The sequence below is a fragment of the Schistocerca cancellata genome, chromosome 2 (genome assembly GCF_023864275.1).
Source record: "Schistocerca cancellata isolate TAMUIC-IGC-003103 chromosome 2, iqSchCanc2.1, whole genome shotgun sequence".
NCBI classification, from domain to species: domain Eukaryota; kingdom Metazoa; phylum Arthropoda; class Insecta; order Orthoptera; family Acrididae; genus Schistocerca; species Schistocerca cancellata.
Window position 1 is genome coordinate 421,496,343 of NC_064627.1, and position 16,044 is coordinate 421,512,386.

Here is a 16,044-nt window from a genome sequence, read left to right on the forward strand (position 1 = left end):
GGTCTCGCCTGCCAACAATGCTTTCTGGTGCAGACAATCCCTGCTACCATTACAAAATGTATCAATGCGCGGTCTTTCCCGCTCTTTTCTAAAAATGTATCCATACGCGGTCTCTCCCGCCCTTTTTTAAAATTATATCAATTTGCGGTCTCTCTTGCTAACAATACTTTGGTGCAGACATTCCCTGCTACCACAATTATTTCCAACACGACAAATATTAATTATTCCTACATAATCATATTAATAAAATATAAACATCTTTCATAAATTGTGGTTTGACAATAGACAATAGAACTATACACGTCTTACAATGGTCACGGAATTGCTGTCATTACGCCAGGCAATGAGAGTATGACTGACACAGAGTGGCAGTACTGGAAAAGTCTTACCCAAGACGGTACAATACAATAATCAGAGAACTGATCACGAACAACATGGATGCCATCGATCCTACTGATCGTCTGCCTTTAAGCTAGCTGGTCGGCTTATTTATATTGAACTTAGGAGAGGGTTTGCTGAGCAATGTCATTCGTAATGATCAAATCGGTCCAGTTTATTACGACCGGTCAGCACTCTCTAGTCCTGCTACATTTGCTTAATAGGTTTGTTTCAGTACCGTAACTGCTCTGTTAGGTCTGTGATAGGCATTTCTGTGTCCTATCTAGATAGTCTTACATAATATGATAATGGCAATGAAGGCAGTTCAGTGTGCGCTCGTCTTACACTTCTCCACTGAGCTCGCTAACACTCTTGTCACAGAAGTGTCAATGTCACACTCCTGGTGACCAACTAACCATGTTGTAATGTTTACACCTTATGGCTGGCTTGTGTTGACACATCCCTACGCTGAAACAGTGCTGGGATTTGGGCACTTAGAAAATTTTTTACTCTCCCGTTCCCATACTATCTCGATGTGTAACAGCATTAAGACAAAACCAAGACCTGCAAACATCCCAAAACCATCCATTTACCTTTCCAAACACGCGAATCTGATATGATAAGTCCTCCCCCACCCTCGCCTCATCCGATAAACAACAGAACGATTCAAATTAAGTCATCGGGTCACATCAGTTTGCGACTCCCCCACTTCCGTTCTTCCTGTGGCCCTCCACAGCAGAGAGTCTGTAGACGTCTTCTCTGTGCCATACTGCACCGTCTGTGACTGTGTACGCAGCGATTGTAGATGTGTCACTACCCTGCAAACATTACCCCTCTTGATAGGTGCCCTGACGTCATTGCTGGCGTTGTTGTCTGTTGATTGTAATGCCATCTTCCATGCAGAACACGATCGTAACGACATCTGTTGACAGTTTATACGATTGTGTCTTGAATTAGACACAGGACCGGAAAATAGCAGTTTGTTGCTTTAATTTTGGACACCAGTGTATTTCGTATGAATAGTGAGTACAAAATTTATAGTACTTTTGAACTCCATCTGTCCGAGCTAGCGAGGTAATGACTTAAAAATCTGTAGGACGCTTACAGGCAGACCTTAACTTTATTACACAGTCTCGTGACTTGGGAGGCAGTTGGGGAATGTGGAGATGTAGCTGATTAACATGCAGTCAGGATCAAAGTGAACACTAGGCAATACAGCGGCTTTTCTGCGTGGCATTGATTTGACAAGCTTTTGATACGCTTCCAGAGATTTGTAGCACTAAATGTATACGAAATTCAAGTAAATTGCGAGCGTTAAGCTGATATCTCACTGGGACTAGATCCGGTAAATCGATGGCAAAGGCATCAATGCGAGTGCTCTTCAAAACATCGTTGAAGGATTCTGGCCTTATTCTATAGACAGTTATCCAGGTGGAAGATGGCTCAAATGGCTCTGAGCGCTATGGGACTTAACTTCTGAAGTCATCAGTGCCCTAGAACTTAGAACTACTTAAAATAGCCTACACTACAAATAGAATCACTGTTAATTCAAGCCGGCCGCGGTGGTCTAGCGGTTCTGGCGCTGCAGTCCGGAACCGCGGGACTGCTACGGTCGCAGGTTCGAATCCTGCCTCGGGCATGGGTGTGTGTGATATCCTTAGGTTAGTTAGGTTTAAGTAGTTCTAAGTTATAGGGGACTTATGACCTAAGATGTTGAGTCCCATAGTGCTCAGAGCCATTTGAACCATTTGTTAATTCAAAGATCTGAACTAGTATCCCTGAATTTGCTTTTATTGCGTTTATTGATGCGTGACATTGTTAGTATTCTTGAACAGTAATGAACATCTTGAATCACAAATATCTGTAGCTCCTGGACAAAAACTTTCAGTAGAATGTAAACAACACGCTTCATCAAAGCGAAAATAAACTCAAGCAAAGATGATTATTTACAAATGTTGGAAACTAGCAGTGTCACCAACGTACATAATATGCCCCAAACAGAATCGGTGAAAGCAAAAATTTTCCATTTGTATATGAAATACTTATGGTTTTCTACTTTATAATTTAAATAATGGGAGCATGGCAGTGTACATGACTGCGACTTTGAAATTTAGTATCTAGTGGTCTTTTTTCATTCTAAACCCAATGAAGTACATATCAGTGTAATGACGAAAGACTATAGAATTTAATAAAGTAATAAAAAATTTTGATTTTTCGATCATTCAGCATTACCACGTGTCCTTAATGTCTCTGGACTTTCATCTGTGGGGAAAGTAAAAAAAAAGGATCTACAAAGAAACAGCAACGACTCCCAAAGACATGAAATGTGTATAATATGCGCCAGTACTGCTATAAGGGCAATAAAAACTTGATTCTAATATTTCATAATTATTGACCGAATTTAAAATTGTAAAATGCTGTCATAATCTACTCCTTAATAACTTATAGTCCTGTGTTAAAAGTTTGATACAAAAAGTCAGGTATTACAGTAAGAAATTGTTAAGTATGGAGGTAGAGTAACCCCGCGGCGCGAAATTACCCAGACTTGATTTATCCAGTATTGGAAAATGAGAGCAATTAGAGACTTCCAGCAAACTAAACAAAGAATTTCAAATGTTTTCGAAACTTCTTCTCACTGACTGCCCCGCAAAATGATTAAAGGAAAAAAAGTTTATTGTCTTCAACATTTTCGCTGTTCATGCCGTAAAACTACCACGTCAAGCATGACTTTTTAAACTTATTACTTGTTTACTACTAACTATATTCGCAACATATTTTTCAAAGAGTATTCCCATTTACCATTGAATGCACCTGCAAAATTATATAATTGCACCACGCATAATTTAGGATATATGTCATAAACATTGAGGTGCATGAAAAACTATCTTTTGTTTAAAGCTTATGCGGTGTCTGGTAAAGAACACACTAAGTGCCAACAAATTTTAACATAAATTTAAAACCTTATGTCGCTTACATGCCTAACGCCAAATATTCAATACATCAATTAATTTACACAGTAATCAGTATTTAAAGCTGTTTTATACATGGGAGTTCGATTTTTCAGAGAATCAGAAGTTTACTGGTTGTAAGTTTGAATTCACTTTGTAGCATTTATCAGTGTTCAAGGTCAACATTTTTCGAACTTGATTTGGTAGTCATAATAATAAACCGACTAACCATACCTGAGTTTCGTGTTTGTTTACATTTGGTACAGTAGGGCAGTCGTTTGCGGGACGTCTTCTCCTGACGCTGGGGCAGCGTTTTGCGTTGCTGTTACCTTGTCACTACTTGAACAAGTTCCGCAGGTATGTAATGTCGCAGAAGTGATCTTCAAAGGCTGTTTCCTATGCCGCGTAAGAAAGTATGTAGTTCCGTTGAAAGAATAAAGGCTTTGTCATAATTCGCAGCTGTAAGCATTGGAAGTTACTTGCGTATGTCAGAAATTTCGTCACGTTGTCCGCTGTGACTTAGCGAAGCTCGCACCTCGAAATATTTACTCGCTCTGGGCATATTTGGGGTAGCTTTCTGTAGGTGCTTCACCCTACCCTGTAGAATCACATAGCTATCCCAATAGGCCCAGTCCCCGTTCCTCTGTTGAGTCATTTTACATGGTTTCCTTCCTCGATCACTTTTCTGAACGTCTGCCATTTCGCACCCGAGCAACGACTGAAAGAAAAAGTGGTATAGTCTGTCTGTAAACTGAAGAGCGAGCGAGCGAGTCCCCACTCTGCCAACCCAGCTACGTCACAAGGCACTTCTACAAGCTGTTTCACAACGTAGTACCGGCCCTGCCGCGGCGCGCGATTTAAATCTGTGGCGACACCGTACTCAGATACGTCTCGGCTGCGTTTATTTTCAGACAAATGCATTAAGACCATAAGGAATACAAAAGACGATAGCTTCTTTCGAAATACAACAATAGAGTAAACAATATTAACATAAGAACTGACGTCAGGATTCTACTACAAACATAGAACCGAATGCCTGTTCATGTGAATATGGTATATGTTCCTCCACTGCTATTCGTAAAACGAACCGCACATAATTCAATAAATCTGTAGAATTTATGGCTTGTTCTTACATTGTGTTTCTACTGAAAGGTAGAAGTTTTCATTGAAGGACTGTGTTGAAACTTAACAATTCTTGCAACATGAAGAGTGTTAAAAAAGTAAGCAGAAATTTATAATTTTATGTGTTAGTCCGATTTGCACTACTTTTTTGTCACTGTCTTCGTGAACATGTCTCTAAAGTATGTGTACAATGTTATGCATATTGGCTATTTACTCTGTTGTCAGTTGTCAAAAAGATTACATGTGTTTTGGTAGCATCAACGATTATTTGTTTTGTATAAAAATAGATCAGATAATATGTATCAAATTTTGTTGTAAGAATGGAATAAAATGTATGAAATTTTTAGAAATATTGAATATTGCTTTTGGTGAACTTGTTATGAGTAAACCAAGGGCATACAAGTGGTATAAACATTTCAAAGTGGGTCTTAAAGGGCAGCAGTTTTAACAAGTATGGATGAGATTAAAAATATACAGTTAGAAGACCTTTAAACTATGCCGAAGAAACAGTTCCTAAAGTGTTTCGGGAATTGGAAAAAGCACTGGCATAAGTGTGCAGTATGTAATGTGGAATATTTTGAAGAGTATAACACTGCTGAAGACTAACAAATAAAGTTCTTACCAAAAAATAAAAGTTAATATGTAAGCGCACCTCGTATGTCAAGCTTTCTGCTTGGAAGTCCAGAATCGGGGTATGTGTTTCGAAGTGTTTATGATAGCTATTGTGCACATGTCTTAAGCAGTATGTCTTAGAATCGGGTGAATAGTGACCGAGACAGAGATTTAGTGTTCCATCAGCATCAAAGGTTTTACGTGATTTTGAAACTGTCTATAAGGATGGGTTTCCTCACAAAATTATTAATTTCCTTCGTGGCGATTCCAGTAAACCATGCGGTTATTTCCGCGTTTCTTCTTTATGCGTCCTATTGGGCGAGACTGACGTTTGCCTAAATTACAGCCGTTTCGTTGGGAGTAGTAATATTAGCCAACAGTTCTTTTTGCGTCGCCTCTTCAACATACGCTGTACTAACATTAGAGACGATCGAACGCTTGTTACTCCGCAAATATCTTCTTCGTATTCTGCACATTTTCTTACAATGCTAGACGATTATCCATCACTTCCGGATATCGAAGTATATCAGTAAGTATACAAAGTTAACTGACACTGGCAACTAAAATCCCACGAACAGAAACGACGTATATCACTGCACGCCGATCTGCACCGCTACACAGGTAATGGGCAACAGATTTTGGGTGCCCCTGTAGTCCGGTGGCAGCGTTCTTCCGGGAAATGCCACTTCCCCCTCCAAAAGCGCTGCTCGCTCTTCAGTTTACAGACAGACTATAGTACCGTCATCCTCATATTCAGAAGACAGAAAACAGTATTTCGGTCTTCTCTGTTCATACTCTGTTTCAGTTCCACCGAGTGAACGGATGGACGACTTTGATCCGTTTACTGACTCCATGTAAGACCAAAACTTCGTTACACACCAACATAACTGTGCTTTCGAATCTATTGAATGCTTCCTATACTGTTTCCCTTAGCTCGTTCGGCTTTTATTTGTCAACAACACTTTGTGACGACTTGTAATGAAACTAGGAGGAACCGATCGAACAGAGCAAGGTGCCGCAGTGATTAGCACACTGGACTCGCACTGGGGAGGATGACGGTTCAAACCTGAGTCCGGCCATCCAGATTTAGATTTTCCGTGATTTTCTTACATCGCTCCAGGCAAATGCCGAGGTGGTTCCTTTGAAAGGGCACGACCGATTTCCTTCCCCCTCCCTGACACCATCCGAGCTTGTGCTCCGTCTCTAATGACCTCGATGTCGACGAGACGTTAAACCCAGCCTTCCTTTCTTCCTACCTATTGAAACCATCGAAATGGCGCAGTGGTTATCGCACAGTGCTTGTGTTCAGTAGGAGCGGGCTTCCTATCTCCTTCTGGACATACACGTTCCGGTTTTACATGGGTTTTAGATCACTTGCAGCGCATAACAGCATTATTTACAGGGTGTTTCAAAAATGACCGGTATATTTGAAACGGCAATAAAAACTAAACTAGCAGCGATAGAAATACACCGTTTGTTGCAATATGCTTGGGACAACAGTACATTTTCAGGCGGACAAACTTTCGAAATTACAGTAGTTACAATTTTCAACAACAGATGGCGCTGCAAGCGATGTGAACGATATAGAAGACAACGCAGTCTGTGGGTGCGCCATTCTGTACGTCGTCTTTCTGCTGTAAGCATGTGCTGTTCACAACGTGCACGTGTGCTGTAGACAACATGGTTTATTCCTTAGAACAGAGGATTTTTCTGGTGTTGGAATTCCACCGCCTAGAACACAGTGTTGTTGCAACAAGACGAAGTTTTCAACGGAGGTTTAATGTAACAAAAGGACCGAAAAGCGATACAATAAAGGATCTGTTTGAAAAATTTCAACGGACTGGGAACGTGACGGATGAACGTGCTGGAAAGGTAGGGCGACCGCGTACGGCAACCACAGAGGGCAACACGCAGCTACTGCAGCAGGTGATCCAACAGCGACCTCGGGTTTCCGTTCGCCGTGTTGCAGCTGCGGTCCAAATGACGCCAACGTCCACGTATCGTCTCATGCGCCAGAGTTTACACCTCTATCCATACAAAATTCAAACGCGTTAACCCCTCAGCGCCGCTACCATTGCTGCACGAGAGACATTCGCTAACGATATAGTGCACAGGATTGATGACAGCGATATGCATGTGGGCAGCATTTGGTTTACTGACGAAGCTTATTTTTACCTGGACGGCTTCGTCGATAAACAGAACTGGCGCATGTGGGGAACCGAAAAGCCCCATGTTGCAGTCCTATCGTCCCTGCATCCTCAAAAAGTACTGGTCTGGGCCGCCATTTCTTCCAAAGGAATCATTGGCCCATTTTTCAGATCCGAAACGATTACTGCATCACGCTATCTGGACATTCTTCGTGAATTTGTGGCGGTACAAACTGCCTTAGACGACACTGCGAACACCTCGTGGTTTATGCAAGATGGTGCCCGGCCACATCGCACGGCCGACGTCTTTAATTTCCTGAATGAATATGTCGATGATCGTGTGATTGCTTTGGGCTATCCGAAACATACAGGAGGCGGCGTGGATTGGCCTCCCTATTCGCCAGACATGAACCCCTGTGACTTCTTTCTGTGGGGACACTTGAAAGACCAGGTGTACCGCCAGAATCCAGAAACAATTGAACAGCTGAAGCAGTACATCTCATCTGCATGTGAAGCCATTCCGCCAGACACGTTGTCAAAGGTTTCGGGTAATTTCATTCAGAGACTACGCCATTTATTGCTACGCATGGTGGATATGTGGAAAATATCGTGCTATAGAGTTTCCCAGACCGCAGCGCCATCTGTTGTTGAAAATTGTAACTACTGTAATTTCGAAAGTTTGTCTGCCTGAAAATGCACTGTTGTCCCAAGCATATTGCAACAAACGGTGTATTTCTATCGCTGCTCGTTTAGTTTTTATTGCCGTTTCAAATATACCGGTCATTTTTGAAACACCCTGTATATGGAAAGGCAAAACACCCTAGCTATACCCTGCCCCAAGTCTGTCCATGCTGTGCTAGTGCGCCACCTTTCATGAACACGTTGGCGACAGCACGTTTCCACCCTGACCTTTCTTCTTCTCTTTTCGTTGGTCAGCCCTAAACGTGGGTCGCACACACTAAGGCAGATTTCTTTTTTGGTGGGTTCAAGTATTTAATAAACAGATCTTTTTCGCAGAAACTCTTCCCGGTATCTTAAGCACCTAATGAAACCTGCCATTTGCTTCACCATAATCCGAGGAAACTCTGAAAAGGAACAGTTTCTACCATTAATCCTCAGTGTCCACCCGCGTTGCTGAAGTTAGGTTAGTTCAAGCTTTGGAACTCGCCCGGATAGCCGAGCGCGTTGAAGCGCCCGCTTGCGGGACACGGACAGTGGTTCGGCTGCGGATCGAATCCCCCTGGCGGAACCCGGCGAACTAGCGACGGAATCCGGTGTGCTGGCCAGCCTGGAAGAGGTTTTTATGTGGTTTTCCATATCGACAGTGTGGTATCGATAGCTACGATGCCACAACGTAGGCGCACTCTCGTAGGTTGGTACTACGAGAGCGGACGAACAACGCCGACCACAGCGCCCTTCAGCCGACGCTGTGGAGCTCGACGAGCGCCGCTCCAGATTCATCCCATTTGATCACGAGTAGACGACCTAGCAGCATTGTTTCTATTTCATAGTGGGCGAGCCACTACAGATTTTGCCTTTGTAACTTCTAGTAGCTGTTAGCTTTGATACCTGTATGGCTTCGAACCTACGTGCTCATCTCTGCCAAAGTTAAGTAACCATTTATGTACTCATATTTTTGCCTATAGTAAACTTGTAAAATCTACAGGCAGTACCGAAGTACTTTAGAAATGCTCCTACTCGCGTCCTTCACTCTCGACCTATTTTGTTGAAGCAGTTCACAGGAGCAGATCCACGCGCCGCCTATCCAGGCGGGATACAAAAGACAGAGATGAACACCGAGCTGATTCCCAGTCCCGCCTCAGTTAAGCGATTCGTAAACACACTGTAAACCGTTATCATGGCTGACGACACGATGTACAACAGATGTAGACAGAAGGGGTACACGGATTCTTACCTGGGAGGGAGCTGGCAGTAGCTTTAAAATGCATTTGGGAGCGGCGATTCCATCATAATAATAGTCTATGTACATGTATGGTTAGAAACGTACTATACCAGTTTCGACCTGGCACTGGTTGTATAAAGAGCACAGGAATGGCTGGTTGGATGGACTTTCAAGTTTTGGAGACCTGTTTATGTTTATACATACGTCCTTTGATCTGTAAATTCTACTCGTTACATTCATTCCGGTTACTTTGAAAGAAGGGAGGAAGGCGTAGGTTTAACGTTCCGTCGATTACGGTGGCATTACAGATAGGGCAGGAACGCGGATTGGGGAAGAATGTGGAAGGTACTCGGCTGTGTTCTTTTCAAAGGATCCCTCTCGGCATTTCCCTTAAACTACTTAGGGAAACCACTGAAAACCCAAATTTGAATTACCAGGCCGGGATTTGAACTGCTGACCCCCTAAACGTGAATTCTAATTTCGATCACTGTGTTCCTCACTCGTTCCGGCAATTAGGATGTCAAATTTTCCTTGAGCCTTCATTGTCATTATTTAATTTTTCTGATGTGTGGTTTAATTTTCACTAGATGAAATGGTTTCTGCATCTTCATTTCCCTCTTCACAAGCAAGGACGTTTACATATGTACGAAAGGCCAATTTCCTTCCTCATCCCATTTAAACCCGAATTTGTCCTCTGATTCTTATCATCTAGTCACCGACGGGATACTAAACTCATCTCTTCCTTCTCATCAGAAGACCTACATGTATTATTGTGGTGTACAACAACTTGTGCATTGCATTGTGTAAGAATGCATTCTGTTTACTTTGGTGAAGGAAGTCCATAATTTTGCTGAGGCGGGGGGGGGGGGGGGGGGGAGGAGGAGGAGGAGGAGCACCAAGTGTGAACAACGCCCAAGTAAATGTATGTGAGCTTCGCAGCTATTGTACCGAGTTCAAGCTGATTTTAACCATGCAGCTCCTCCGTAGCTGAGTGTTCCCAGCATTGTAGCTCAGCGTGTACAGAGGGTTAGTCACCCTCTGTAGTACTGTAGTGAAAAAAAAAAAAAAAAAAAAACTGAATGAAGTTTTCAAAGATGAAATTACGAAATATGACGAAGATACAGATAGATGGAACGATTTAAAGAAGTGGTCTGCATAGATGGCTGTCATGCAGAGGGTTCCAGGTTCTACTGCTGGTACTGCCAAGGATGTTTCCTTGGCGGGAGAACTGGCACGGGGTGTACTCAGCCTCGCGATGCCAATTTAAGAGCTACTTGATAGAGAAGTAGCGGCTACAAGTTCTGCAAAATTTGCAAGACGGCAGGGAAAGCGATGTGCTGACCACATGCCCCTCCATACGGCATCCACATGTCACCACATGACAGAGGATGACACGGCAGTCGGTAGACATCTTAGGACATTGAGGGCATAGACCAGGAGCTCGTTTTCTTTTTTACAGACAGTTTTACGCCATTCGTGCAGTTTTCATTTTTTAGTATATTCCCTAATTTATATTAATTCTGTTTTTAACATATTTTAGTTCACAGTGAATATATTTTGATTTCGCTTTGGCGCTGAAGGCCACGCTGGCGTCTGCTTCTGACTAGCAATAGGGGTACAGCGTTGTGAAATTCACTGTTTTAGCAGAGACAAGATAAAATTGTCCTCGACCCAAAGGATGTCTGAACACTGCTGGTCCTTGCCAGGCCTAGTGCTATGGTGGTGATATGTCCAAATATGGGGGGAACTACTGTTTAACATGGACTTCGAGCCACTGAGCGATTCTGCTAGTTCCTTATACACGGGAACCCAAACTCCACTGAGAAAACTTCGGAAGCTGTTCAGGAATATTATCTAGTATTTTGGTATAAGAGTGTAGGGAGTGGCAATTGACCCTAAACATAAACAAATGTAAAGTATTGCGAATACATAGCTAGAAAGATACGATACTGTATGATTACACGATTGCAGCCCAATCACTGGAAGTAGTTACTTCCATAAAATATCTATGGGCATACGTTGGGGACGGTCTGAAGTGAAACGACTACACAAAAAAAGTCGCGGGTGAGGCAGACGCCAAACTGATATTCATTTGAAGATTCCTCATACAATGTAGTCCATCAATAAAGAAGGAACGTTACAAAACACAGTTCGACCTATACTCGATTATTGCTTGTCAGCCTGGGATCCGTACCAGATAGGATTGATAGAGGAAACAGAGACTATCCGAAAAAGAATAGCACTTTTCATTACAGTTTCATTTACGAAGCGTGAAAGGATCACGGAAATGCTTCGCCAACTCCTGCAGCAGACGCTGCAAGAGAGGCGTTCTGCATCAAGGTGTGGTTTTCTGTAAAAGTTCGAGAGCGTACGTTCCTGGAAGATCAACCAATATATACTTGCTGGAAGAGACAACCAATACATTTCTTCCTCCTACGTTTATAGCGTGAAAAGAGCATAAAGATAAAATCAGAAAGATTCGAGTCCATACAATTGCTTACCCGAATCATTCACGACTGGAACAGGAAAATGGGGAAAGGGGCCGAACCGCACAATAACCCTGGGTTCATGGGCTCGGTGTGGGGCGACGGCGGGGTGGTGGACTGCTGTGGCGTGATGTGGGGTTGTGTATCACTGAGGGCTACGGTGGGGACGAAGCCTCTCCGTCGTTTCTAGGTCCACAGTTCCATACAATACAAAAACACAGTCATCTACCAAAGGAAAGGTAGATTAATGAGAAAGCTGCTGTGAAACAGCAAGCTCAGTGAAGCGGTCAGTTTAACAACTTGCTACTTGCTTCATGACTGTCAAACATGAAAATGAAACAGTAGCCACTGGCCTTTAATTCCTAAAAGGAATGAGCCTCGTCATCTAATTAGCATGACATACTCCAATGAGCAACTGAATTAGTGACAGCTGTCTAGTACTGTGTAGCCCCCGTTTCACCATGTTGACAATGGCGACACGCCGTGAGACACAACCGCTGGGGAACCATGCTGGTCCATGACTGTTGAACCTACAGAGATTAGTTAGAGCTGGGAACAAGACGTCCACGTCTCACTCTGTGGCGTCCCTCATACAGGCTACTCCGTAATGACTGCCACACGAACACCTGCATGTTCCTCATACCTGACTCAATGCGAGAACGACAGGGCAGCACATCGGCTTGATGAAGATACAGTACGGATACGTCGTCCTGTGAGGGAACAAACGAATCCACATGAAGATATGGTGATACAGTACGTTCCTATACAGAATTTAGGGAAAAAGCCTGATAATAAGGTCAGGGCAGTATAGAAGATGAAGAATTGAGCAAAATTTTATAGATAGCTCTAGATAGGAAATGCACTGTTGTTAAGTTAAGAACATAAAACGACAGCTAATCAGCGACGAGCGTACTGAAATGTGCACATGTAAACTAACTTGCACTAGATAACGTCTGTTGTGCTAGAGAGCCAAGTTACTAATTGAATAAGCTGTATAGTTAAAGCCGAGCAAACTTTAAATTCCTACCCATGGCTGACTATGTTTGATGCAAATTTTCAGTGATGTTTACCGGTAAATCAGTTAAGTTAAAAGTACCGAAATGCCATTTGTTTGTTAAGATAATAAGATGTCCTGCAGAATCAGCACTGCAATAATATAGTCGAAGTGTGGTGCTGTAAGGTGCAATGTTATCTGGCTCTATACTAATAATAAATCTTTAAAACTGCCGTGTCTGTTTAACCACTCTCCTCCATAACTGCTAGACGAACTTTCATACGGTTTTCGCAGGTAAGTTGAGCATAGCTTGGGGCACGGTATTGGCTTTACATCGTAATTGAAGTTTTATCCATACTAATCCATACTCATACTAATATTACAAATGCGAAACTAACTCTGTTACATTTTCTCGACTAACACGCTGAACCGATTTTTTTAAAAAAAATGGCTCTGAGCACTATGGGACTTAACTCCTGCGGTCATCAGTCCCCTAGAACTTAGAACTACTTAAACCTAACTAACCTAAGGACATTACACACATCCATGTCCGAGGCAGTATTCGAACCTGCGACCGTAGGAACCGATTTCGATCAAATTTGATATGGAGGTAACTTGAACCCTGAAGAAGAACATAGGCTGCTTTACATCGTGTAGTGCAAGCTACTTATTGATGTGAAGAAGATTAAACGAATTAGGGAAAAATATTTACCTTTTGAAAAAGCTACCTACTCTTTGACTTTTGAACTTAATTATCACTTAACTCATGAGGTTACTTTTCTGTAACGTATACTACGAGGTGTGGTCTCTGAGACCGCTATCTTGAAACCAATATTTAAAGCACAAAGCACTCCGACTTCAGGGCCACGAGTGGCCTACCGGGACCATCCGACCGCCGTGTCATCCTCAGTAGAGGATGCGGATAAGAGGGGCGTGGGGTCAGCACACCGCTCTCCCGGTCGTTATGATGGTATTCTTGACCGAAGCCGCTACCATTCGATCGAGTAGCTCCTCAATTGGCATCACGAGGCTGAGTGCACCCCGAAAAATGGCAACAGCGAATGGCGGCCTGGATGGTCACCCATCCAAGTGCCGACAACGCCCGGCAGCGTTTAACTTCGGTGATCTAACGGGAACCCGTGTATCCACTGCGGCAAGGCCGATTTTAAGCACAAACCAGTGGAAAATTTTAATTTATATTCCATAACTTTCATGTTTACAGTTATTTAAGCGTTTTTAACTGATTTTATTCCATTAAGTAGAGCTTGGAGTATTTTACTCTTTATCTCGCAAAATCACATACTTTTTTGCTTTTTCTATAATAGGCCTACACATAAACGAACTGTTACAGAACTGACTTTTAAGTTCTGAAAAATTATAGTATCTCTGTAGCAGGTAAAGTTCATATATAACTAAATTCTGAGGTTTAAACTTGTAAAAAAAAACTGAACACAACAGTCACAAATAGCGAATGTGCAAAATTGACTTTCAATGCTTGGCTCTACATCTCTCTTTACCACAACTCAGAACACATCTGATTTTAACTAAAACTTTAAACATTTTATCGGAGAAACAGAAAGGTCCTCATCACGACCGTCCTGAAGATCTTATATTAAATGATGCTCCTGTTCGTTAGCAGAACTGAGATTACTGACTATTGAAAAATCATTGTCTTATTTGTCTATTTCTTGTTCTACATGACTGACATTATCCTCTATCCATCGACTAACAGATTTCCAAACTTAGGATGTGTAAAACTGCCTCATTCCTGCAAACACTTTTGTCCTGTACTGACAAAAACAGGTACACCGTTCACGAGGTGTGTTCTATAAGGCCCCAACACGTGTCAACGACAAATAAATTTAATGATAATGCAACTAACAATACAACATTGTAGGGTTGACAATTCAAGGAGGGTAGGTTGGATATAGAAGCATTCCACCAGAATTAACCTTGAATTGTTGTTGTTGTTGTGGTCTTCAGTCCTGAGAGTGGTTTGATGCAGCTCTCCATGCTACTCTATCCTGTGCAAGGTTCTTCATTTCCCAGTACCTACTGCAACCTACATCCTTCTGAATCTGTTTAGTGTATTCATCTCTTGGTCTCCCTCTGCGATTTTTACCCTCCACGCTGCCCTCCAATACTAAATTGGTGATCCCTTGATGCCTCAGAATATGCTCTACCAACCGATCCCTTCTTCTAGTCAAGTTTTACCACAAATTTATCTTCTCTCCAATTCTATTCAATACCTCCTCATTAGTTATGTGATCTACCCATCTAATCTTCAGCATTCTTCTGTAGCACCACATTTCGAAAGCTTCTATTCTCTTCTTGTCTAAACTATTTATCGTCCATGTTTCACTTACATACATGGCTACACTCCATACAAATACTTTCAGAAACGACTTCCTGACACTTAAATCTATACTCGATGTTAACAAATTTCTCTTCTTCAGAAACGCCTTCCTTGCCATTGCCAGTCTACATTTTATATCCTCTCTACTTCGACCATCATCAGTTATTTTGCTCCCCAAATAACAATACTCAATTACTACTTTAAGCGTCTCATTTCCTAATCTAATTCCCGCAGCATTACCCGAATTAATTCGACTACATTCCATTATTCTCGTTTTGCTTTTGTTGATGTTCATCTTATATCCTTCTTTCAAGACCATGTCCATTCCGTTCAACTGCTCTTCCAAGTCCTTTGCTGTCTCTGACAGAATTACAATGTCATCGGCGAACCTCAAAGTTTTTATTTCTTCTCCGTGGATTTTAATTCCTACTCCAAATTTTTCTTTTGTTTCCTTTACTGCTTACTCAATATACAGGTTGAATAACATCGTGGAGATGCTACAATCTTGTCTCACTCCCTTCCCAACCACTGCTTCCCTTTCATGTCCCTCGACTCTTATAATTGCCATCTGGTTTCTGTACAAATTGTAAACAGCCTTTCGCTCCCTGTATTTTACGCTTGCCGCCTTCAGAATTTGAAAGAGAGTATTCCAGTCAACATTGTCAAAAGCTTTCTCTAAGTCTACAAATGCTAGAAACGTAGGTTTGCCTTTCCTTAATCTTTCTTCTAAGATAAGTCGTAGGGTCAGTATTGCCTCACGTGTTCCAACATTTCTACGGAATCCAAACTGATCTTCCCCGAGGTCGGATTCTACCAGTTTTTCCATTCATCTGTAAAGAATTCGCTTAGTATTTTGCAGCAGTGGCTTATTAAACTGATAGTTCGGTAATTTTCACATCTGTCAACACCTGCTTTCTTTGGGATTGGAATTAATATATTCTTCTTGAAGTCTGTCTAATACATCTTGCTCACCAGATGGTAGAGTTTTGTCAGGACTGGCTCTCACAAGGCTGACAGTAGTTCTAATGGAATGTTGTCTACTCCCGGGCCTTGTTTCGACTTAGGTCTTTCAGTGCTCTGTCAAGCTCTTGAATAACG